This window comes from Thunnus thynnus, chromosome 18 (assembly GCF_963924715.1).
Source record: "Thunnus thynnus chromosome 18, fThuThy2.1, whole genome shotgun sequence".
Taxonomy (NCBI): Eukaryota; Metazoa; Chordata; class Actinopteri; order Scombriformes; family Scombridae; genus Thunnus; species Thunnus thynnus.
In genome coordinates this window covers 11,607,932-11,634,401 of record NC_089534.1, presented here as the reverse complement: position 1 = coordinate 11,634,401, position 26,470 = coordinate 11,607,932, and the positions used below count along the sequence as shown (strand labels likewise).

Below are 26,470 nucleotides of genomic sequence, written 5' to 3'. Positions count from 1 at the left end.
TGAGAGGTAGGAAAAGGTGAGAGACAGAAAGATGTGACGGAGAGATGAGAGATGAAGAGAGAGTGCAACATGAGAAGCGTAGAGATAAAACAGAACAGCGTTGGGCAGGGAGAGATGGACGAGTGAAACAGCTGTGTGTGACAGAGGCGGGCTGGAGAGGCTGGGGGACAGGATGGTGAGTAGTGGGGGGGTGTGGGGGGGGATGTCTGCTTTTGATGTGGGGAACACAGATCACAGACAACATCAACAGAGGCTACAGAAAACTCCTGGCTGGGTGGGCTACAGTCTACCCCCCTGGCATGACAAATGCAGATGAAGCAAGGTTTTTGAGATGTCTGTAAGCTGTCATTATGAAAACACAGAGTGATTCCAAAAGAGCGCACAATTATACGGCGGCTAATACGAGCTAATCTCACCCGCGCATGAAGGTTCATTAAAAAGATACAATTACCCTTGACATGAGAGGTGGACCCAACAGACTACCTTTCATTTGCTGATCTGTTTAGCTCATTTTGGGCCAAAAGTGAAGTCTGTTATACCTCACAGAGCTACAGGAGATATAGCAGCCAGGTCAATACATGTAGAGATGTGCAAAAAGGGGGCATACTTCATCAAATCCAGCCCTCTACCATATATAACACAGACACACGCATCCTGTTAGGGGGATGAAAACAGATGCACACTTCCTGTGCAGCTTAAGAACTGAGGCCACACAGGGCGCCAATAACACAACCCAAGCTACTGTAAATCGGCTGCACGCCGTCCAAATTTCATTCAGTAATACTAAACCAAATCTGACAGACATGTAACATATTCCAAAACCTGATTTAAAATGATTCAGATAGGGAAAAAAAAATTACATATCTAATTTGGACTAATTGGGTTGTGCTGTCCTGTCTGATATTAGCCTAGATCTTGCCACTCTCAACAGTATGCATTAGATAACATTTTCCTCAGCGGGATGAGATCTGTCCAATAGCAGCTCGGCGGAGGTTCTGTAAGGCCATGCCAGCATGCAGATCAGGCCTCTGAGCTCCTGGACGTGTGAGTGGGCACGTGAGGAGCCGAGGGAAGCTGAAGGAAGCGAGTGAGGTCCGAGCCCCCTGTCCAACCCCTGACAATGAGATAATTACGATAGATAGGAGCCCCGTGAGGCACGCTGTTCCCAGCTTCCTCGTCTAAAATGGCAGCTAGGGTAACACCCAGCGGTCCCACACCTCATAAACTAAAATTAGGCTACAGTTACATCAGTCAGCCAGTGGTGGAAGGGTTGACTGGGGACACACTCAAATGGACACAAGTGAACAACACACAGAGTGGCATATCTGACGTGGCTGGCACAATAACCAAAGCCCTCCTTCACTGCGTAATACACAATAGGTATCAAGTAAAGAGCTCCAATGTTACTAATAACATATTTTGCAGCTTTGTTAATCAAATGAAACCAGAGAAAAACTGGGGGGGAAATAGGCCTTTTTTGTGAGGCTTACAGCACAAATCATCACCTAATGTTGTTGGTGTTATCATGTCATCATGTATACATTTAAAATTTTAATCCCACTGAACCATCTGAGCCTATGTTTTGAATAATACTGCTACACAAAGATATTTAGTTATGGGAAATGAGAATCTCCAGATTCAAAAAGAAAAAGCCCAACACCTAAGCAATATCTAGATTGACAAGAGGTTCCCTCTTTTTTGATAAACCAGAAAACAGACCTTAATTTAGAGTTATGGGCTACAAAGTCCAATACTAACATTATTAAAATAAAACAAGAAATAATGCCCTGAAATAATAAATTGAGTCCATATCCTGTTCATTACTTATTTTTCTGTTCTCTTGTATGTCATCTTTCCTATGTTGATAACCAGAATACTATATGTAATACCGTACATACTGTAAACTCAATCACTAGTCTACTAGGCAAAAAGGTTTCCACTTCTAAATCCTGATTCATAACAGCTGGAACAGGACAGTGCAGTCCATCAGCTGAACTGAACAAAAATCCACTGCATCAATGGCTAATAAAAAGTATTTAAAGTATTTAAATTCCAGTGAAACATAATTTTCCTGCTGTCTTCTCCTTTTGTAGCCTCAAACGTGGTTTCTTTACTCAGCGTCAGACTCAAACAGCTGGTTGGAGTTAGAGCACAAGATATATGTGATGTATATGACGATCTTTATCATGCAACTTAACAATGATATCCCAGGTGCTCATTGTTTGACCATATATGGCTCAACTTAAAAAACGTTTCAAGTCTTGGATGTAGCCTGGACCGATTCTGTTTGCTTTACTTTGTAAATATAAATTACATTATGGATTTGTATCTTTAGGACAAAAACTGCAGAACTCCAAAACTTTTTTTTCACTTTTTATGGGCTGAGCAAGCCGTTTCTCCCCACTTCCAGTCTTTTTTACACTATACGTTTCGTTGACCTCTGCAAAGAGCACAGGGATGAAACTAATTGTCGATTTTCTCATCCAACCGTGGGTATGAATGAAAAGTATATTTCCAAAAATGTCAGACTTTAAAGTGCTTTGCTAAGAGGGTACCTTTTAGATAAACAAACATGTATCATACAATTTAGCCACCCATAATTCCACACCAAAGGCTAGTGTCTCTAAATCAAAACATTAATTCATGACACGCCCTGATAGCCGACTGATTAAGACACATGCCACATAACTGTGACGTCCGATTCCAGCAGTGGACCTTTGTTGTATCTCTCATCTCATCCCCTATCTCTCTCTACTGTCCTATCTTATAAAAATATATGAACAAACATTAATTCACAAGCTCCATTTCACTCATGGGCATGCTGGAGTACTGCATATACATCCTTTAAGCATTTAAGTAATGTATTTCAAACATAGTCTTTTTCTATCTGCGGCTATGAAGCATTAAGGCAGAAAAAAAGGTTATTTAGTAGTGAACTTTACCTGCACTGACTCATCTGTCCATTCTGAGAAAAGATGATGTGGGATTATTTTCACCCTAAATTTAGAGCTGCCTATCAGATTTAAAAGAGTCATTTACATCTTTTCCCCACACTCTTCTTCTACAAAGCAGCACTGCTGGCAGTGGTCCAAGCCAAAAAAAAAAAAAAAAAAAAAAAAAAAAGCTGGTGGAAAAAAAAATCAACAGATAAACCCTGCAGCCTCACAGCAAGCTGCTACTGCTGACCAGCGATTGCCATTTTATATTCTTAGCCTCACCTGGCTGGAATGTACCACCTGCTCAGATAAGCACATACCTACTGTATAGGCACATACATGACAGATTTACCCTTCCTCCTACAACTTGACAGTGCCCACTCACTCCCTGCTTAGACAACCTAATGATGCACATCTGTTTTCACTCTCCTTGATTGAGCAGCTTAACCTACACCAACGCCACAAAAGGCTGCAAATATTTTGACTTGTCATAGCAGGACAAGCGCAGGTGAAAGAAGCCGTACTTATGATCCATCAGGCACTATACCATGGTCATGAATTTGGGAGAAAAAAAAAAAGAGTGGGATTCAGCTGTCATTCATGTTATTAAATGTGCCTGTAATTTTCTTGCTTTGACATGTCAAAATGCCTGCTGCGAAAAAGGTCTGGTAGGTTGACTCATAACAAACCCCGAGCAAACGTTACCAAGTGGCTTTGTTTTCAGATAAAAACATAAATGATAACAATTACATAACACAATGACTAATTAACAGTATTTCTGACATTCTTCTATCCAAAATGTTCAATCATTCGATGTTCTTCTTAAACCTGTTCATCAGGGAATCCAAATACATTTGCATACTGCCTCGTTCTATTATTTGCACTTGCCTCAAATTCTAGGAACTTTAAGGAGTGTCGGGGAAAGTTAGGCTTGTTTAAACACCAGCCGAGCGTTTGTGTACATTCTCTGCACACACGGTAATGCAGCATCACAATTTTCAGTGCTGTTCCACTGTACTGCTTCACACTTGTACTGTTGGCTTTGTCAAGTTTTATAAACAAACAGAAGCGGCAAAGTATTAGGTGCAAGTCAGATATAACACTTACTGTATGTCTGGCAGGATAACAGCATGGTCCTTATTTTCTCCCCTATACAGTAGCTGCTTTCTTGGCACAAGAACATGCAGTCACATTATTGTCTCACTGCTGCATCCTGGATTCTAATCTCAATTGTACATAGGACCAAGTGTCATCATGTCCTCTTATCTGTTTGTCTAGGATATTTGCCTTGTCTTCCAGCTAAGAGAGTGTAGAAGTGAAGCCACCGATAACATCCCTCTAGTCTTTCCACAAACACAAGGTTCCAAACTACTGACCGACAATGACAAAACAAGTGTATATGAAAGTGTTCTTTTGTTAGTGCAGTGTAACAATACAGAGGTACGACTGAAAATACTAGTATTTTGCTTTTCAATTACACACTGCGCTCACACAGTGCATATCTGCAAAAAGACATGGAAAGTTGCCTGTGCAGACCCCCTACACTGTTTCATAGCTCTCCCTCAACAATACCATCAGTCTTCTTCTCTCACTATTAGGGTCAGAGCAGCCCTTGAGGCTGAAGCCATCTTAGGACATCTACCAACTCACCTACATTGACTTTCTGCTATCCAATACAAATCCGCCGCCACTAAGAACAATTTTCTTCATGCCCGTCATGTTCAATTGTCAAAAAGCCAAAGATGTGAACTTTAATCTGTTTGTTTAGTAGCTCTGACAATCACCCTCTAAGACAGTTAACACAAAATGTCAGCGATGTCAAGCAATGTACCATCTTTGATATAGAAGAACAGTAAAGGGCATTAAATCAAGACTTAAAACAGTGCTCTCATTAATAATAAAGTATGAGACACAAACCTAAAGCAATACTATTTATATTTATGACTAAAATGTTAATTCCGCAGCTAGGTTTTATGATTTTGTGATCTGTTTTTAATCACGATTGTATATTTTTGACTACATCCGTTATAGTAGATGATTAACTGCAACACAAATTTGAATGGTTCATCCTTGCGCTATCCCCAATTTGAACCATATACAGAAAATAATACTGGATTTTGATGCACTGTCATATACTGATCATATAGTCTATCAGTTCTGCCAGATTTTCTTCAATGCATCATATTCCTATTGAGATCACATTCAGGTTCTGACAAATAACACTGATCATTTCCCACACATCACCTCTCTCTGCCGGCCTTGTCGGTCAACACAAACAGGTTGTTTAGCTCAGTGCACAGAGCACAATACTAACTCTGCAATGGTTGGATCAAATACCACTGAGGCCACTTATTCTAACAATGATTTTATGGCACTTGGTAAGTCTCCAAACTGCATTTGTGTGTACAGTATGATGCACACAAGTGGCTCATTGAAGTTGAAGTTTAAGTTAGTTGTGGAGCATTTGTTGTCATTTTAGGCACATTTTTCAACACAATAATGCAGATAATAACCATTATGTGCAGTTACTGACTCTGTTGTGGGCTGCAGTAAAAGTATAAATAATACATTTTTAAAATGTTGCATTTTGCTGTTTGCCTTCACTTTTTTCACTTAAGTGATTAATTATGTTACATTTAATTAGATTTAGTTTACATGTAGTAATAACGCAACTGCTACCAGAACTGTGAGTGAGGCAGTAGGTTAAGATGTTCAAGATGTTTTATTGGCTTGCACAAATTGACAATTTTCATGATAATCCTTTTAACATGATTATCTAAAGTGGATTTTTTTTTTGTTCCTCTACTCACTACTACCAAACACCAATTAGGTTCATAATTCTGCTGCATCACATCATATTGCAATTAAAATTGCATCTTAAGAGTTAAAAATTAAACAGCACTTTGGCAGACATTTTGGAAAGAACGCTCTAATGCACGTGGCTATTCCCTTCTCCTGGGGTTTTCAGATGAGGAGAGAAAGAGAGGGAAAATTAGAAAAAGCATGAGAATAAGAGGGAAGTGAACTTTTAACTGTCTTACAATTTCTTTCTGTGTTGTATTTCCAGTTTCAGTTTCTGTCTTACATTAACCAAGAAATTAATAAATTATACCAAACCAGTCTCATGTATGCCCAAACACACGTCTGTCTGGTTATTTTACAATAGCCTGGTGTTGGTTGCACAATATCTAATCATGGTAAGCACAATGGATCATTGTCCGCAAATGATGCTCTGAATACATTTACTGGTTGAAAAGTGTCTAGATTGAAGTGTTATTATTCTGCACTGAAAACAGCCTTGTGTTTATTCTCAGTACAATGTCAGAGCCAACAGAATATCAACACCTTGCCACCTTGCCTTGCACTGCTTCATCTGCATAGAGCTTACATTTTTGCACCATGTCCTTAACATTACACATAAATACCAGGGAATGGACGAAGCTCATTTCAAGGTTAGGAAAATACCGACACACAAAACTACTGCATTTGCACTAGTTATTACACCGCCATGAAAACATATATTGCAATCTAACACCTCAAACTATGGTCTCAAAAGGCACACCTTTGTTGTATCAATACATTCCTGACATATTTGAAACAAAAAAACTGAACACAAGCTTTAGAAAGGCAGCATTTACTGCAGGAACTTTTCGACTGCATTATATTGTACAAGTTTGTGTGATACAGTGTCCACCCCTTGACATGGCGTGTTTCCAGTACTCACAAAAAAGAGGAAAAAGCAAGAAAGAAAAGAACACACCTCAGGTCAACTGGTTTAGTTAAACACCAAACAGTCTGTGTTATGACCTCCGGCAAGACAACCACCAACCAGGATACACACACAAAAAAAAACAAAAGGACACACACACACACTCGCGCGCAAATATCCTGGAAGCAAACTTCAACAGGTTTGCTGCTCTGAGGTGACATTTATTCAAGATCACAGACAGACTAAAACATTCTGGTGGTGGCAGTTTTGCTCAATTGCATTACCTTGAATTAGATTAAACTCTGCCCTATCAGATGGAATCCAGTTAGCAGGAGGGTTCACGTTTGCCCATACTCTGCTGCTACCACATCACTAACACAGTGCTCATACTGTGACACAAAGCGAGACCATAAAAATTCTACTGTTTACACTTGATAAAAGTAGCCTTTAATTCAATGAGAGCCCTCAGCTAGGAATATAGTGTTTTTATAACACCAAGACGACCTCTGTAACAGCACATATGGCAGTGAAATCAATGTTGCTATCGCCTGCTTCTGTTTTTACATTTCATTTAGTCATTGAACGGTAACGACGGTGATCGCTAAGTAAACATGTACTTGCCTTAACAAGGATGGAGATCCTGTGTGCATGTTTGCCTGTTTAAGATCTCTGATTTCACTGGCTATCACACCTCCTTGTGTTTAACTACAGCCTAATGTAACACATGAGCTACATTTTACACAAAACATTTCTGCGAGTGAAAGATATGAGTGAACAGGGTTGCAGGACTGAGGAGTAAATGAGCAGAGGAGTGAGTGGAAAAGCTGAATGGTGAAAACAAACAGCTACTTCCCGAAATTCTTTGAAATTTCCTTTTTTTTTTGCTCAGTTCAATTGATCTATATTTGGGCTCCATTCAGCTCACTGACTGTGGAGTGTTAGCTAAGGATTAGGTGGACCCTCCAGCAGTGTGTGACTGTGTGTATGGCTGTATATGTCTGTCTGTGGGTATTTGTCCACAACCCTCTCAGCTCAAAGAATGACTGACAGGAAACACATCACTACTATTCAGATGATAGTGTTACCCTACACATTAGAGAAGACTGTGATGGGATTGCAAAATTGTATCTACAGACAGAGTAGGAAAAACAGCATTTAAACCAAAGGAGCAGATATTTTGCCCTTGATCAAGGGCATGCAACTCAAGGTAAACAAATAGTCCAAGGGAGCTGGTGATTGGCTAACATTAGATTGTGAAAGAGTATCTGGCAGCTCCCAGGTGTAAATATGTGAGAGAAAACAAGTGATATAACACGTACAGTCTACATCATTGCACAATGAATTATGGGGAAATTGCAGGTAAGAGGTGTTCAGCATCTAAAAAAAAAAAAAAAAAAAAAAAAGGGATTTCAGCTGGGTTTAGATACACTGCTACTACCACCATCTATATGAGCCTTTCTTGTTCCTAAACTACAAAATATGCAACAACCAGTAGAGTAAAAAAAGTTCCACCTGTCAGAATCAGTGATAAATTATTGCATTTTACATCTATAACCAGGTCTCTGATCACACATGGAGAACAAAACTGACCGCTCTGTGCATAATGGTTGTTGGAGAGAAATCGGTAGTTAATAGAGATAAGAAAAATACTTCCTAATGTCTGTTGGCTCAGATATGCTTTTCTTATACTGTACGTACAAAAGTCTGCAATCACTTTTGTTTCTCTGGGACTATGGCTCAGGACGTATTATGCTGTTGAAGGGAAGAATGTCTTTTTCCAAGCCAAATGACCCTCTTCTACCCTCTTCTTTGCCTTTTATAGTTGAAGATCACCCTGCACGCTCACTCACTGGTCCAGGGTTACATAATTAACTTGAGGCTGCGATGGAAACTGGCTGTCTTTCAGTCACACACACTGGTGTGCCCGGCTGTGGCCCAACAGAACATATGTGCACATATAAGTCCTTACTACTGCACACACAAAACTCATACTTAACATGTGCATGGACGTGAAAATGAATATACTGACTACAATAGAGTCTGACATTCAAATACAGCAGTAGGATCTTCCTCACTTTCAAACACAAGATCTTTTGTCAGGGTCAGTGTGCAGGGTTCATTCCTACTGTAAGATGTAAATTAGTTCATAAAACAGTCACCTATACTGGGACACATGCACATACACATCACCAACAGAGCTCCATATATACACCTGTAGCCATCCACATCCACTCTCTGCCAAATTGAGTTATACAAAGACTTTAACACATCGCCTAATGGACGGAGTATCCACCTAATAAATGATGGCCCGAAGCCTTTGCCAAATGGTGGATATTTGTGTGTGTGTGTCTGTGTGTGTGTCGGTGTCAGAGACAGAGTCTGTTGACCCGAGGGCAACGACTTCCCTCACTGAGGGAACACTGAGGCCCCTCAGAGGGAAAGAGAGGAAGGGAGGGAAGGAGGTGAGAGAGGGGTTAGGGCTGCCCCCGGGTTATCAGCAATCTTAATCAGAGGCACTGCGTGTTTTACTGTGTGTGTGTGTGTGTGTGTGTGTGTGTGTGTGCGTGTTTGTGTGTCTCTTTAAAAAGGCACTTAGTCAGGGAGTTCCCTGAATGTAATGAGGTAGAGGGGCCAAGCTGAAGCATTAACACACTTAACCCAACCCTGTGACTGGGACACAGCTCTCTGGTGGAAAACCTCCCCTGCTATCTGTAAACAGAGATTGATTAGTAATACTATTAACTTTTGTTTGCAAGTATAATGGGGCGCACAAGGAATTTGACACAGTTAAATGGGGCATTACAAGAGCGTAGAACTATAACTATACTAGACTAACACTCAAGGCAAGAACAAAATGCATCATGACTGCCAGTGCTGAAAATACTTTTACATCACTCAGGGAATCGCATTTTCTGCCATGTTTCAAGTAGCTCTGTATGGGAAAAATGCTACAAAGATTTGTGATTAATGGTTCAAATAGAGGCTAAAAATATGAAGAGAAATCCTCAGTGATTGCACAGTGATGGATATGTGTAACTGAAGCAACCGAATGGAATATGGAAAAGATCATTTTTCATAAGGTGATCGTTAGGAGATGGTATCCGTGTCTGGTTAATAATAAAAACGTCACACCGGAACACTGGTATTAGAAAGACTTTAAAGTCTGTGCAATTGATTTTAAAAGATGGGAAAGAGAAGAAAAAAACATATTTTAAAAAAAGCTAAAGATATCAGTGATGTGGATGTGACTGAGGAGTGAGTCTGTGAGCATCCTGCAGCACAAATCTCTGTTCTGACAGACTGACAGAACAGAAATTAAATTGAAACTTTCTCAAATTTAATGTACAGTAGTTTGCATTCTCTCCAAACACTTCATCATTTTTCCTGCTGTGTTGGCCCACAATTCAATCAGTAAATAGTGAGGAAGCACTTATGGCTATATGACACCATATTATAATCTGTCCACAGGCATATGAGGACACAGCCTGAACTATAACATAACTATAATCTAAATCAAGGCTTAGTCTAATCTTGGCACAAATGGATTGATGTTTCACTTGGAGGTGACGAAGGTGGGCGCAGGGCAACCTGCAAAAGCCTGTTAATTTGGGCATGGACGTTAGGTAACTGGCCTTTGCGGAGGGATGCCTGTAGAGTGAAAATACCAAATTATCCCAAAATTACTATGTTACATCACTGCGCTGTGCTGTGCGGCACTGTGCTGTGTGTGTGACGGTCTCATTTAGACCAGATTAGGAGGTCGAAGGTTCGGTTTGCCCTGCTACACATACCCTGCGGAGGGATCTTCTCGGCCAAGTTTGCCCAAACATGGTCAAACATATCAAGGATACGCATACACATGCGCATACACCCACACACAATATATTCAGGTTGACCTATGGGAAGTGTCCGAGAAACCTCGGAATTTCATATGAGAAGGATTCAGTTTTTCCCGGATAAACTCAATCATCTTGGATTTCAAACTTAATATTAAAACCCGTTTGTGCTGGCGACTGCAAAGCAGCCCAATAAAGGACGCGGGACAGTACCTTAAGGGGATTAAAATGTTTCAAATTCATGAATACTCAAAAAAAAAAGAAATTCGCAATTCGGGGATTGCACTGTCACTTCCGAAATCTTAGCCTAAAATGCAACCCTTCATCCATTCTCCGTAACTGCTGTCCTCTGTTATCTTAAAGGGGGACACAGGGAAATGAGGAATAACCCGGCAAGTGAAATGAGTAATAAACAGAAGCTTGAGAGTTTGAGACAAGGAGAACAGTGCAGGGGGAGGACAGGAGGAGGGAGTAGGGATTGCTTGAAAATATTGGATTTCTCCCATTGCCCAAATAAGTACCTATTAAAAGAGAATTTATGCCCTGCTGAGCTGCCGATAAGGCAGCCAAGAGAAAGAAGCTGTGGAAATAGAACATGTCCATATAGAGAGGAGAGCTGTGGAGAGAGGGAGCATGAAGGGGCCAGGGGTTAAATGCTTCCCCAGAATGTGAGCTTTCCACTGGCGTAAACCCAGTGAAAAGAGTCCCCGAGTCCCTGCTGACTGACACAGCCTGAGGGCCTACTGCGAGCATGATTGAGCATAGGCAGCTGAACTATTGCCCAAGAAATTACAGCTTTTAAATCTGTTCTATATTCAAGTGCCATGTTTACCAATGATTGAAAACACTAATGATGAGAGACTGGATAATTAGCATCAGGCTCTATAACTTCAGTCAGCATTAGTCTTTCCTAGGTAGTGTGTTTTTGACTGAGAGACTGACAGGGAAAGAAGAGAGATACAGAAAGAGGAAAACCTGTCTGACAAACAAACACTCCACAGATGTTGCTCCTCTCTGACACCACTGGTCTCCATAGCAACCCTGCTGGCCAGTAATAGCCTCTAGCTCGCCTGGCTGCAGCGGCGTCATGCAGACGCACGCACACATACACCATACACACACACAAAAACAGGAACATTTCAGCCTGTGAATGGGATCCCAGTGTGTATTTATAGAGACAGAGGGACTCACTAGCCCACCCAGCCCAAACACCCCCTCAGGCTTTACCAGAGAACACACATCTCTAAACAGAGCCCCCGTCATTAAAAGTAACACACACACACACACACACACACAAACAGATCCACCAAGTCCCTTGATTCTAGTAAACAAGTCCTATAATTGACGATCACAGATAGCTGGGAATTATACATTAGAGCTGACTTGTGTTGTTGCTTTCTCAGGTGCGTGCAAAAAGCCCAGATTCAATTGTTAGCTTAATAATAGTATGTATGTCCATTTTAACGTGGAAAAATTGAGCTTTTTTCCAAATTTTGCTTGGCAACACCATGAATATAGAAGACAGCTTTCTGATGCTAGATTCACATTCTGCACAATAAAGTATTCATTCAAAATTGAAGGCTGTTGTCCTTGGCATTTGCACACACACTGTCGGAGTAATTATACACGGACAAAACATAGATAGATCAGTGTTTGATCATTTCTTATCTTTGCGAGTCCTGCCTCAGTGGGCGACAGATAACTCTTCACTAATATGAGTGTGTTATATGATAATTCAAACTGAACTGAAGTGAAATTATATGAAAGTAACTGAAGTGACATGCAACAGGTGTATGACTGCTGTGAGACCAGCTGGCAATGTATTGACAATGGCAAAATGTTTCTATTCTATTGTTTGTCAGTATAACCAGGTGTGTCAAAACAATATGAAAATGAGTGTTTGTACCATAATTCGATCTTTCAAGCTGCTCTGTGATCAAACCTATCAAGATTTTTTATTAGGGTTTGGTTGAGCGTATTCTTTAACTTTGTGTTATTGTCTCATTTATTCATCACTTTAATATCAGGCACTGTGTAAACATGACATCAAGTATTGCCTGTTGGACTTTTCCTACGCTCTGTGCGTCTGTAAACCCGCCATGCTATCATGCTGTATACACTGCTGATGTCACACAATGACTTTTCATGTACATTACCAAGAAACAATGCTCTATTTTTTTAAAGGTGACAGCAATTTGCGGTTCAAGGCACTGTGAGTTGGTGATTACGTAAAGGACTGGAAAACACTGAAAGCCTTGGTACTGTATACTGTCTATGTAGGAGTGTGGGTGAATGTGAGTGTACTTACCAGGTGACAGACAGAGGGGCAGAAAACTCAGGGGAGGGGAAACACTGGAGGACAGCACTGGACCACTCTGAAAAGAGAAAGATAGAGAAAAGGGGAGAAGGAAGAAAAGTGGGGAATTAATAAAAAAGGACAAATACAAAATATGTTGAGTGTAATCTACAGATATCCAACATGCTGCTGACTTCATTATTCAGCATCAGCTTGTACACTTGCAGTGATATTACAGATGCTTCTGATGCCTTCGGGGGGAGACACTGACACACAAACACACGCACAACACACACTTGGGCATAATCAGTCCCCCCCCTTCCTCATGCTCCTCATCCTATTTGGCTTGTGCAGAATTTTAATCATTCCTCTGGCTTCTGCTATATAAACTTTTAATAGGTAGCTGCTTCCCTTAAGAAAGGCTGCCTTCGTCAGAGAGAGCGGTGGAAATGAGCTGGCAAATTAGACAAACGGCACCACCTCCGCATCTGCTCTGCTATAGCTTCTGAGTGGTAGGTATGTCACAGAGGATAAGAGAGTCTGCTAAAAGCTTTAAATGTAAATGTACATAAAGTACAGATTGGGTCAAAGGAACAAGCAGAGAGACAGGAAGAAAAAGAGGAACAGGAACGAAGGTATAGAGGAAAAGGATAATTCTCCACTTGGCATGGCATCGTATATCCTTATGTCCACACTGGAGACAAGATAAATTCCATAACATTTCCTGTACTTAGCAATGACTGCGATTCTGCTTGTGTCTCTCCTCACCTCATCATCACAGCTACATCTAGACTTTCCCAGTGCAGGACAGGAACTGTGGCGGTAATGGTTTCTTTATACAATCACTTTGCAAGATAAACTTTCCTAGATAAGCGCAGACAGCGCAGGATAGATTTCAACAACTAAGTGAGGAAAAGTTGCTGTTCGGCAGATTGTATTTACATCTGGGATTATCCTAGCTTATTAATGTTGATTTTTGAAAGCTCAATAAAAAAAATGTATCCTGTGACTGGTCCCTTTGTTCCATTTCACAGAGGGCTTATCATGCAATACATCTTTTGGGTACATTTTGAAGAGGATGAAACGGAAGCCATTCAATCTTTGTTGAACAGGAACAAAGGTCTAACCTCATCCACTATGTCTACAAGGACTACAATACTGAAATATTTGCCTAATGACAGATAGTACATTTTTCTAATTTCATAATAAATTCAGTTTTAAGAAACTTGCACTGTAGTACACTTTCTGCAGCATTTGTATGAAAATACATTATTAAGAAGTTACTCCGGAAACATTTGCTATTAATGCCTGTATGGCTATTTCCTGAATGTTGTGTCTTTCCCAGGGGGAATCATCTTTATAGATGCTTAATGATACCCATCATGTATACCCATAAAATAAAATGTGGACAAAAATAGTCAGAGGAATATATAACGTTACACATCATGAATAAATATTAAAATATTTTTATTGTGGCTCAGTGCTGAAAGCGATTTTTATACAGTAATATAATATAAAGGAGAGGTCCTTGATTATTACACCAGCACAATGGAAGGATTATGAATGAAAGAAACTCATGCTATAACAGCTTAGTTAAAATAACCTCTTATTTAGATTAAGGTCAACGAAATATAATGGCTATTACCCAAAATAATCTCATAATATGAATTTATAATGTTTCAGTTTCCCCAAACATCATTATATATTTTAGAAGTAAAACACACACACACACAGCAGCCACGTCTGCCCCTGTGTGAGACAACAATTGGTCCAACAGGCACTTATTAAGCTCTCTGTTAGGGCTTGAATAAATGGATACAACGGTCAGCAGGACACCTCATCAAGTCGTATACAGAGAATACTATGGCATTTAGCTGCATGTAACCACATTTAAAGGACCAAAAGTGTTGGAGTGTAATATTTTGTTTTGGATAAGAGAGGGGAATTATGTCATGAATGAATTAAAAGAAAACAACTGGCAATCAGGAACTGATTTTAAGAGTCAATATTTGTCGGACAGGTAATCTCCACACAATATTGATCATGCTCAATCCATTCTGTCTTTGGAGTAATCTGCCTCCTATCATCTCTCTCTCTCTCTCTATCTCTCTCTTTCTCTCTCCCTCCTCTACGCTCCATGTGGATGGGCCTCTTATGTGGATCAAATATTCTACATATCAAGTGGTCTCAATGGCCAAGAGCTGTTCACAGGCCTCTACAGCCCGAGTAGAGGATCAGTGCACACTCTGCACCAAAAAAGGCCAGTATTTATGTTGCGCTGAGCATTTTGGTGAGAACACAGAAATAGAATCCTGACAGACAGATACAGTAAATAGAGATAAACTGACAGATAAGACATTATTCTACTATGCAAGGGACATCTGATAAACATTTAGTCACTAATTTAAATGTTGAAACCACTACTAAATCAGAAATGTGTGGTTATCTCAAATTGATCATCAGCTTTTTAGAGAATCTGAAACATCGTTTCTGTGGTAAAAGATGGTTAACAATATGGAATGAGCATTTCCTAAACAAAAGTTACAAAATGCTTTATAGCATAAAACTACTTAAACGGAAAACCTACCAAAAATCTAAAGAAGGAGTTAAACATGACAAATAATTCAAAAAGAAGATAAAAACAAAGACCTGATGAAAAAAATAAAATAACATGAAAATAATAGGATTAGCATCCCTTTACAAGTATGACTTTAAAACATCTGACAATAATTTTGCTAAAGGGATCTCCTCAGGCAGATCATAGCCTTAGGCCCCCCCCATCAGCAAAGCCCCGGGCAACCCCGTTCACCAGCTTGGACTGGGGGGACAGCTAAGATGCCCCGATGTAGGTTCATAAGGACTTAAACACTCAGCTTATTGATTAAGACAGATGTCAAGAAAGTAGTAAACTCCTTCATACTGTGAACACTACTAGGTTTAAGAAACAATGTTTTGGTCTTTTGCCAGGCATCCTCCATACATCAAAGCAAGAGTGAGCCTCAAGCAGCAGCTTTCAAAACTAAAACCACTGATGGCTCTTGAAATGCTGCTGAGTGGCCATATGGGTGTATGCTATATTAACACATTTTTAATTCTATTTGTCTGGTGGTTTAAAAGTAAATATTGCTCGTGTTCAATACTAAAAAAACTGGACTGGCAGACTAGGGCGCTAAAGTGCTACCATGGAAATTCCCAGCAAGCACCACAACTAGTATAGTCCAGTGATGGATACACATTATCAAACAAAGGATGTATGTGCTTTGCTACCTGAAAGGCTCTCTCTCTCTTTACCCTCTGTGTAAGTGTGTGTGTATTTTTTTTAGAGGATGCTATTCCAGTAACATCTAGCAGTGCGGTAATAATTCCTTTGATTAGGGCAACAGGTAAGAGGCTGGTAATCTCACCCCTGCCTGCATGAGGATTTAAATGGTGTAAACAGTGGTAGCTCTACCGTCATCACTCAACCAATGACAGCTCAACAGGGGAAACACACAGGGGTGCTGATTAAAAGGACAGCACTGTTAACACAGCCAACTACACACATAAATGTACCTAAGCACACACACACACACACACACTCCCACCGGTATCACAAGATGGGATATGGCAGGGGAAGTGACATTATCCATGATCCCTGGAATAGCCTCATCTAAAAATAGCGCACCTGCACACAGAAACTCACATTACTGTGAAGATGTTTGTATCCAGTCTGAGCCGGTGACTCTCTAAAGTAACAGCAAACTCTTGTTTAATAAAGGTCTTACAGTATACTATGTTAAAATAAAAAGGGTCCTATTAAAAGTGGAGATAAAGTAATGTATGAAGCTGTGAAATATGAGTTAGGAAAAGCAGTCTGACAGGCAAAAGTGCAATACAAAGATAAATTGGAGGGACAAATGCAATTAAATCAGTTTTATTATAGGTGAATGGTTGTTTGGTCAGTGACACCTGTTGAGAGACCCGTCACCCTTTTCCCTCAGCCTTTTATCGTCGAGGAGATCAGACATTAACTTCTTAAACTAGTCCGATTACAGCTGCGCTTTTAATTGCATAACTCCAGAGAAACTCTTTCAAAGACTCAGTGCAATTGGGGTCAATGACGCCATGTGTTTCTGGATTCTTGACTTGCTGCAGGACAGGAAGCAAGTGGTTAAAATGAATGAATGTTTTCCTAAACCACTTGGCTCCACGGGGTTGCTTCTATTCTCCACTACTTTATTCCTCGTACACCAATGATTGTAGTACTCGTGATGACTCAGTTAAATTATTTAAATTTGCTGATGATACCGCATTGCTCGGGTTAGTAATGTGAGCAGATGAATCAGCATATAGGAAAGAGGTGTCTAACCATGTGAGCCGGTGCAGTTATCATACCCTTCCAGCTTTACTTTAGAAAAACTAAAGAGATGATCATAGATTTCAGGAGAGGTGAGGGACACCGCCTCTCGTAAATGGCAGGAAACAAGTTGAAAATGTGAAAGAGTTTACATTTCTGGGCACTATAATCTCAGCAAACCTTAAATGGGAAAGCAACGTTGAGAAAATAGTTAAGTTGTCTCATCAAAGATTATATTTTTTGCGGAAGCTCAAAAGATATGGTGTTTCAAGGAAAGCTATGGTCCAGTTTTACACATTTGTTGTAAAAAGTGTGCTAATTTTCTCTATCATAGTTCGGTTTGGTAGTTTGACTACTGCTGAGACAAAAGCATGAGAGAAAATAGTTAAGGCTAAGACTAAAATTACTGGCCACTCCCTCCCATCTCTCGCTACAGTTTATAAAGTTCAACTTCACCAAATGTCTCTGAATGTTGTTAAAGATGATTGTCGCCGAGCAGCTTCCTTCTCTGAGGAAATGCCCTCTGGAGAAGGTGTAGACACCTTTGTTTGAGTGAGCGCTTCAAGAGAAGTACATTCACTGAGGCTATTTGACTCTAAACCTCCGGCACTTTAAAGTGCATTTTGTTTTTGGTTTATTAATTTTATGATCATTTATGGTATTTTGCATACTACAATTTATGGTATTTTGCATATTTTATCTCACTTGCAATGAAATGAAACGCAAACCTCTGGCACTTTAAGGTATATTGTTAGCTTATCTTTTATATTCATGTTACCTTCCATAACATAATAATGAGTAGAACTGTTATTGCTAGTTTAGATGTGAAGAGAATGACTGGGTAGATCAAGAGCTAACAGCATATGTCCCCACTTCAGGAGACCGACCGAACCCGTAGCCTGTCATACAGCTCTCAGTGGGACTCACTGTTGGCTGCTTTGCTGCCATGTACAGCACCTGTCAGGATATTAAGGCGATAACTTTCCTTTTCGTCCCCGATGGCAGCTATCTTCCTCTTCTATATTACTCTCCTGAGAGTCGATGTGAAGGGACATCAAACAACACCAACTCTCTAACTGGAGAGTGACTCTGAGAAAACCCAGCCCCCTGTTTATCATGCAGCTGCGTCCCATAGGGTGACAGGGTCTCTGAGAAGGTTGAAGTGGGGGTCACCAGATTGAAAAGTGCTGATTCTGTGGCCAGAAATCTGCAGCAGTGAGACCTATAGATAGGAGGGATGTATTCTAACGCTACAACTTCATTTCAAAGCACGATTCTGTTAGAGAGACTGATTAAATTACATGAATGAAATTGGTTGTTTTATAATGTAGTACAACTTCATACTAAGAACTACTTATCACTGTGGTACTGTATGACTTAAACTGTACAACTCTACATGACTTTCACTGCCAGCCTTTTGTGGATAGGGTTAACAGTTATGCAAATTTCCAACCTAATTTTGTTTCACCTTTGCATAATCTGCAGCTGCCAAAAGACGCCACATTTTTTAGACTGTAGCTTTTCAGACAAAGATTTACTGATTTTGCACACAATTTGGAAAAATAGGTCATTTTATCTGCTGTGAACTGTTAACATTGACACCAAATTTTTAAATAATTTAATTTTTAGTGTAAATTTTAAAATGAACAGCAGGAATTTAGAACTTCCAAATGAATGAACCCTGTTTTCCATACTGTTTATGGTCAGCATATTTCAACAATAGCCATTTAATATCTTAACATTCAGTAATTATCTCTCTACATTGTAGTTTTCATTGTTAGTGAGGGGGGCCTGCCATTCCCACCCTGGATTCAAACTGCTTTCACACATGAGGGATTCACAGGAAACAGTGAAGCATGTAATCCAGCATTACTATTTGTAATTTTATCTCATTGATAATAGCCTCACTGTTTGTACTTTTCACTTCCAAAGGCTGTATCAGAGCTTATGCCACTACTAATGCAAATCGAACATTTCCTGCCACAGCTAGTTCCCATTATAAGCGTTCAACTGGTGAAACACAGGAGGGGTTTTTATTGTAGGGCAGTCACAGGAAATGCAATGTTTTTGTCACTGGAGTTAGAACTGAGCGTGACCATCAAAAATGCATCTACAAAACAACCTTATTCAGAGTTACAGAAAGTGCTAAGTTTCAACTTCATACAGAGAAAATTTAGGGGTTTTTTTGGTGGAAGGGTATCAATATTTTAATTATTTTTGTATTTTTCAAATGTTTTTTTACAATGTGAATGTGCCAGATGAAGAAATAGATGAATACATTTATAAACACCTGAGAATAAAAAAAACTACAAACCAACTATAAGACCAGCATTGGCTTGAATGGGATGAATGACTTGAAACAACGTTCTTTCTTACTGTCTTCTCACTAGAACGTGGGTGAAATTGAAATGGGAGGTAAAGACAAAAGGAGAGGCGTCCTGGGAGAAGCAGAGAATGATGGAGGAAGAGAGAAAGGCGGTCGGATAAAGAAAGAGATGCACACACACTGAACCGTTTCACATACACTTTGACTTTTCAATTTTTTCTTTTCTGTGTGATGCTGTCAAGAAGCCAGCTCCCTGAGGGCCATAGAGAGAGAAAGACAGCCAGAGAGAGTAAAATCCAGGCATAGACAAAAAGGTGAGAGGTAAGAGTTTCATACCCAAGTGAGTCAGAGAGAACATCACTTCTCGTGCTTTGGAGAATGATAGACGACTGTCTTTAACGAGGACAAAATTAGGTCTGGGTCTCTCTGAACACACACACATCACACACACGGAGAGCAGTTCTCCCCTTCCTTCCACGTTCTTTACCAACTATGATAGGAAGCCAGTCAACCTCAGCTAATACTGATAGCTATTATACATTTTTACTGGTTTGACATGGAACGCTATATAGATGAAGCCGTCCCGAAAGTGCAAGTGCAAATCTGAAAACTTGCAGCACTTCACTTTTACTTTATCCTTTTTTAGACATGGAATCTGTTGCTGGATTTATCTGTTGAAAAGAAAGCTTAGGGATGTAGATCAGGCTGTCAAACATTCGTCTTCATTACATAAATGTTCAATTTGTCTCTGTTCAAACAAGATAGGACCATTATGGAGTGCGGCACTAAGCGTTGCAGCAATTATATCCATTATCAATTAATTTGCTGATTATTTTCTCAATCAATTGATTAAACATTGGTCTGTATAACATCAGAAAAATCAGAAATCTGAAAAATTATTTCTTTTTTTTTTGTCCAGAACCATAACATATTCAGTTTACCAAAGTGTATGAGGAAAACCAGTAAAATAAAATAAAATTAAAGAAGATGGGACAAGTGAATATTTGGCATTTTTGCTTGAAAAATTACTTAAACAGTTAATCAATCATCAAAATAGTTTCTGATTCATCTTCTGTCATTTGACTAATCAAGTAATTGTTTCAGCTCTAGTGGCATGCAAGTTATAGAGGTCATATCCCAGTTTAATATTTGCTTTTTTGTGGTCTATTTGCATGTTTTCATGGTCTAAAAGCACCTCATTACAGCGGTACAAGCCACAGATGCAGCCCTTCTGTCTCACTCAGCCTGAAACAGGGTGTTTTGTGTCTGCTTAATGCCCCTCTCTTCTGATTGGCTAACTGTTTTCTGAGTGACGCATGCCCAGGCCAACCACAGGTAACGAACTGTAGCATACAGAGAACGGAGAAGAGGAGATAAACCAACGTGACCATAAATGACAGCAAAACGCAGTAGAGACTCTCACACTGAGCTGAAATGAAATGAGTACACATAAATTAGTCAAATAACAAAAATAAACATATTTTGTTTCTTTCAGGAGGGTGGGGGGGGGACACTGAGCATAAAGTTGTGACATCACAACCTTACAGAAGTCCAAACAGCTCATTTAAAGGCACAGTTTCTGTATTCGGGGTGTGTGCATTTCTCTGTGGACTGAGTGTTTTGATACTTTCACAGTATATATATATATAGCATCTAGACCTGCTTTATAATCAAAAAAGAAATGGAAATCTCCCTTTCTACAATATGTCCCCTTTAAGTTATGTAAAATATTAATCTCTCAAAGGCTCTATCAGTGATGGATTTTAAAACATTTTTGCTTTTGAAAGATTAATAAATGACCTGTGCGAGGTATTCTTATCCCCACATCTTATTACTATATAGTTCATCTTTTATTAGATAGAATATACAAGGAATATGACTCTGGTTTCTAGTGGCTCTCGATGTACTTACACACAACAGTGTTCAGGAGATACACATGGACATACAGCCAAAGCAAAGACAACAAAGCTGAAGCGATACGTAAACATAAATATATGACTATTATGTAAAGGAAGTAGGAAAAAAATATAAATACATATAGCGACAACAAATGTCATATATACATACAATGTCTATATACAGGTGACACAGTTTCTGTATATTTTAAACAATCTAATAAACACAATGCAGCTTGGAAAAACTATGTATACAAAATATGTGATATATACGGTATAATTTCCCATTTTTCCTCAGGCAGTACAACGGTGTCATTTAGGAAAAAAAAAAATGTCTCCCAACATCTGCCAAAGTAACATTTACAACACTCGTCTCATGATGTGCTTTGATTGAGACACTTGTCTAAACTTTACATTACTTCCACAGTTTGTTATGATAGCCATCTAATGGATTTATGTGCTAAGCCCAGAGGTTTGTTTAAATGACATGAGAGAATTGGCTGATGAAAAATGTCCGAGGGCCTTCTCAAATATCTGTCACTGGTCAGAAATCCATCAGAGGGAATTGTTTTCCTGTTATACCGAGTGTTTATACTCAGCCTAAAATTTGTTTATTTCCCTCAGTCCTTCGGGGAGCGTTTTTTTATTTTATTTTATGAGTTGTAAAGTCCTAAGAACACTCGACAAAAATGTTGTTAAAATCCACTTTGTCTTTTAATGCACAAAACAATTAAAGACATAAATTAGGCCTGAGTTAAATACTTCGTGCTGTTCCACTCTGTATCTGCATAAAACCAGACATCCCCTCGCAGCCATTAGATTATGCAAGTCAATAATAAAATAGACAATTGTGCTGTGCTCTGTATTTTGTGTTTCAACTTAGCTGAGCAGGAGAAGTGATAAGCTTAGCTGCTAAATGTTACATAATTGCTAAGACTTGTTATCTCATACAGTAGTGGGCTGATTAAAGATGCTCTTCTAGCACATACTGTACACACACACACACACACACACACACACACAACAGCAGCGTTTCACTCTCTCTTTTTCCAGACAGACAAGAGCAGAGCTGTAGAAAGAGGAAGAAGCAACATTCCTGCTGTTTATCTAGTCATCTGATCTGGCCAACGAGTCATGTGTTGGAGCCGTGTTTGAGGCTCGGCAGCATGCTTTAGGCTAACCCTAGCCTAATGTATTCTGCTGTGTTTTCAGCTTCTCGGCTTATTATTCCTTCACTCTGCTCTCTAGCTCCGTGTAAATAAGCGAGGTCCTCGCTAAAACACGTTAAGTTTGTTGGTCAGATAACTTAGTGACACTTTATTTTGAGTTTCTCTGTATCAGCAGTATGTAAACATTTAATAAATATAACACACTATGATGGAGTTATAGGCTGACATAAATGTTTATTAATGTACTTGTCAACAACTTTAACTCTTCCTGTGGGGACCCATAGGTGGATGCTGGTGTATAAACAGATAATGAATGACAATTTAGCAATACACAGTTGTAATTATAAAAAAATATGTCTTTATAGGAGAAGTTACAACTGTTGATAAATACTCTTAAACCATTTATTAACTGATAAAGTGTTACCGGCTACTTCACGTTTGACCATTTGCAGCTTACTCGTTTGAGGTTGCTGGGAAAATTGCTTATGATTATTGATTATTATGAATGAAAATGATTACTTTCACCTCATCTACTGATTATTTTCTCAATTAATCAATAAATCATTTTATCTACAAAACAACGGAAGAGATGTTGGGCTCTGGGAAATTATGAAGGACATTTTTTTTACTATTTTCACATTACTTGTTTTATCTGAGCAACAGTCCAAAACATAAAGATATTCAGTTTATTATTATATAATATGTGACAAAGAAAGGCCACAAATGTTCACATGGGAGAAACTAGAACAAATGTTTGAAATTTTGCTTGAAAAATGATTGAAACAATCAATCGTTTATCAAAAATGTTCATCAAAAAAGTTGATCCGACTAATCATTTATATCACTCAATCATTTCAGCTCTATTATATGTATCTGAAAACAGTTTTCTCATCCCACAACCAGCTCTGCAAACCCCCAAAGCACAACCTGCTCTATGCTGGAAATGGCATGTGTAGTGATCAGGATTGATTCGGCTCGGTTGCTTATGTCACACAAACAAATAAATCAGTACACTAATAGACGATATATAAAAATCGATCTATCTTTAAATGTCGCTCCAGCTTTCTTAATTTCCCCCCTCAAATATTGACAGTGTGATAAATGCACTCATTATTTTTGCTGACTTCAATGATCCTCATCAGTGTGTTGTAAAGCTGTATTCTCTCTATTATTGGGCTGGCTGGGTAATAATAGCTATCCAGGAGAGGATGGTACAAAATCAAGTTTTGCATTCTGGAGCGAAGGTCGACAGTTTAATTGGAAGTGCAAATTGCGTTCACATGTATCCCCGTAGTGGATTGAGCCACGGGTAAAGTGAATGTGCACACTGCCGGCGTGTGTGCATTTAACAGGAGAAGGAGGGTGGAAGGAGGGAAGAATCAAAGCGTGCAGGGGTGGCTAATAGCTTTCCTGTTCAATTGCAATGTATTTTTAGAGCCGAACGTGTTGCCGAGCTACAATTATTACCAGTGGAGCGCTGTTTTTACTCCTTGAAGACTCTCTCACACAATCCAGGATGCCCCCGCTGCCTGTGACTGAATGAGCTAAGCTAAAGCTGCCAATTTTTTGTTAAGAAAGAGTAAATATTGACTTGATGACTACAGCTCCCATCTGTTGGTGTGAGAGTAAACGGCTCACTCTCTTTTCCGTCCGCTTTGCTTTCACTATCCATCTCTCCTCCTCTCTCTGCTGCTGGCTGAGAGTCAGCAGAGAATACCCCTGTCATTATATTCACCCTCCAGCCACACTTACCCTTGTAGTGAAGACACACTCGCTCATCATTGATCTCTCTCTCTCTCATTCTTTAAGCAGCAAACAGTGTGCTCTCATATTAAACTACAACATCTGGACCAATGAGGTTGAGACTAGGTTTTGATTGGCTTTATTGTGTTTGAACAACTGTGGAGTTGAGTAGTTTATCAGTGCAGAGAGCAGAGCTTGAGTTTACTGAGCCTTACAGCGGTGTCACAGGCCTGTAGGACTAGGCATCCACCACGATTAAGTGTTTCATGTAATATATCAGAAAGGTGTCTAAATCAATTCTTGTTAGTGTTTGTAGTGTTCTTACTATACATCACGACTTGTGCAACAGTCTCTGAAGCTGTATTCTTGAGGCTTGACTTGCACAAATGCAATCATGAACGTTAGTGATTCAAAACATCTCCCCTTACTTCACTTTTTATATAACAAAACAAGCTTCTTTAGCACTTTTAGCACTTTTTAAATATGCAGCTTCTTTGAGGGTGACACCTCCTTTGCCTTGACACAGCCTCAAGTAAGTGACTGTCGCATCCATATTTTCAATGAATATCAATGTCTGACAATGCAGCTGAGGGTAATACAGCGTTTTAGGGCACTGGATCCATGCAAACACTGGCAAATGGAATTGATTTAGGTTATGTTGACTGTGCTGATAGTGCAGCAGTGTTGAAAGGTTAAAGGCTTTTTAATTAAACAATTGATAATTAGCCTGATGTCTTTGATTATTACCTCTAAAAATTTCCATTGTATGAAAGTGTATTGTATTACATTATTACATAATGTGGTTAGAGGCTGAAGATTTAACATGTTCTGCTGGGAGATATACTGTATATTGTAAGAAGCCACTGTATCACCAGCAAATGCACTTTTTTCTGCTGTACTAAATACACGTTGGAGTGAACTGAACCACGACCACAAAGCTGAGATATATAAACTCTGTCTATTGTGAGTCATTTAATCCTTCGACTATAAAGAGAGGAAGTGTGTTTCCTTCTGTCATATCTTTGCAAACATGCGGCACATTAAGACAAAATGGAAAAACTGCATGTAAGTGTTTAAGTGCTTGCTTCCTCTTATACTGAATCTGTCCTAGGCATGAGGCCCAAAATTCTCTAGTGGGTTTTTTAAAAAATCCCAACAGCAGGGGAACCCAGGATCAAAGCCCTGGTCAGACACAATGACCTGGAAGCATGTAAAGTCATATAAATATGTTGGATATTTATAAACTGAGTGTGTTATAATCCTGTGGTGTGTGGGAATCATAAATTCTAGTGAGGAGGGGAAGACATTATACAAAAAATAGGCTTGGGCTATTAAAGGTGATGACTTAAAGGGAAAATCCATCACTGTGAATATGAGGATTTCTTAAAACTAGGTCACCTATGTAGTAGAAACGTGCAGTTCATTTTGAAATTGGTGCCCTATGACTAGAGGAAACTGAGAAAAAGGCTGTAGATTTTCCATACTGCTTTTAAAGGGGAAACAACCAGAATGCATTGCGCCTGTCCCATCCAATCACCTACTGATGGTGTGTTTACGGAACGCAGGGGGCGAGTACAGCAGCGTTATATCTCTTTACTGAGGCTTATTTTCATTTACAAAGTGTTTTTCCTCATCCAGTCTGAATACATCGTACCAGTGTGCAAGACCCATAACACAAACGGCACGCTGGAGTCAGTTAAGGGGAATCATTGCAAACTTACCGAGTGCTGCACACGAGCCAGAGCTGCCGCTGGCCTCAGAGTCTGCTGTATCCGTTGTGTTTGTTTTGGGAAACGATCACGGATGAAGGGGTGAAAAACCGCAACCTAACACTGTTTCTTTTAGCTATTTTTAACGACGAGGAGCCGGACTCCAGACTGTGCTCAAGCTGGATGCATCCACATAAGTTAACTTACAGGTAACTAAACACAGTCACTGTTCGCTGCTCTGTAATCAGAGTTAAAGTCCGATTTAATATTCTGTCAGAAAACTAAGTCAGGTTTACCGAAGCACCGCAAAGTTTGTTGAAGTGCAGCGTTTTCGGTCTGTCTCCGTTCTCTCTGACGATCCTCACTGGTCACAGGTCGATCCTGCTAAGCCTCTCTGGCTGTAGCATATCTCTTTCAGCTACTACTGTACTACTACTGCTACTACTCTTTCCTTCTCCGCACTCTGTTTTGTTTGATTCCACAGCACTATATCTAGCCTCATAAGTTGTAACAGT

General features: G+C 39.6%; 1 protein-coding gene across 1 annotated transcript in view; it reads right to left on the bottom strand.

The window, feature by feature from the left end:
- The window catches only part of LOC137168845 (1-phosphatidylinositol 4,5-bisphosphate phosphodiesterase beta-4-like), a 72,586-nt gene that overhangs the window by 39,358 nt on the left and 6,758 nt on the right, over window positions 1-26,470 (bottom strand). Inside the window, exon 3 of the mRNA XM_067571649.1 lies at window positions 12,790-12,856. The gene's annotated coding sequence lies outside the window, so the exon portion shown is untranslated. The remainder of the gene's footprint in view (window positions 1-12,789; window positions 12,857-26,470) is intronic.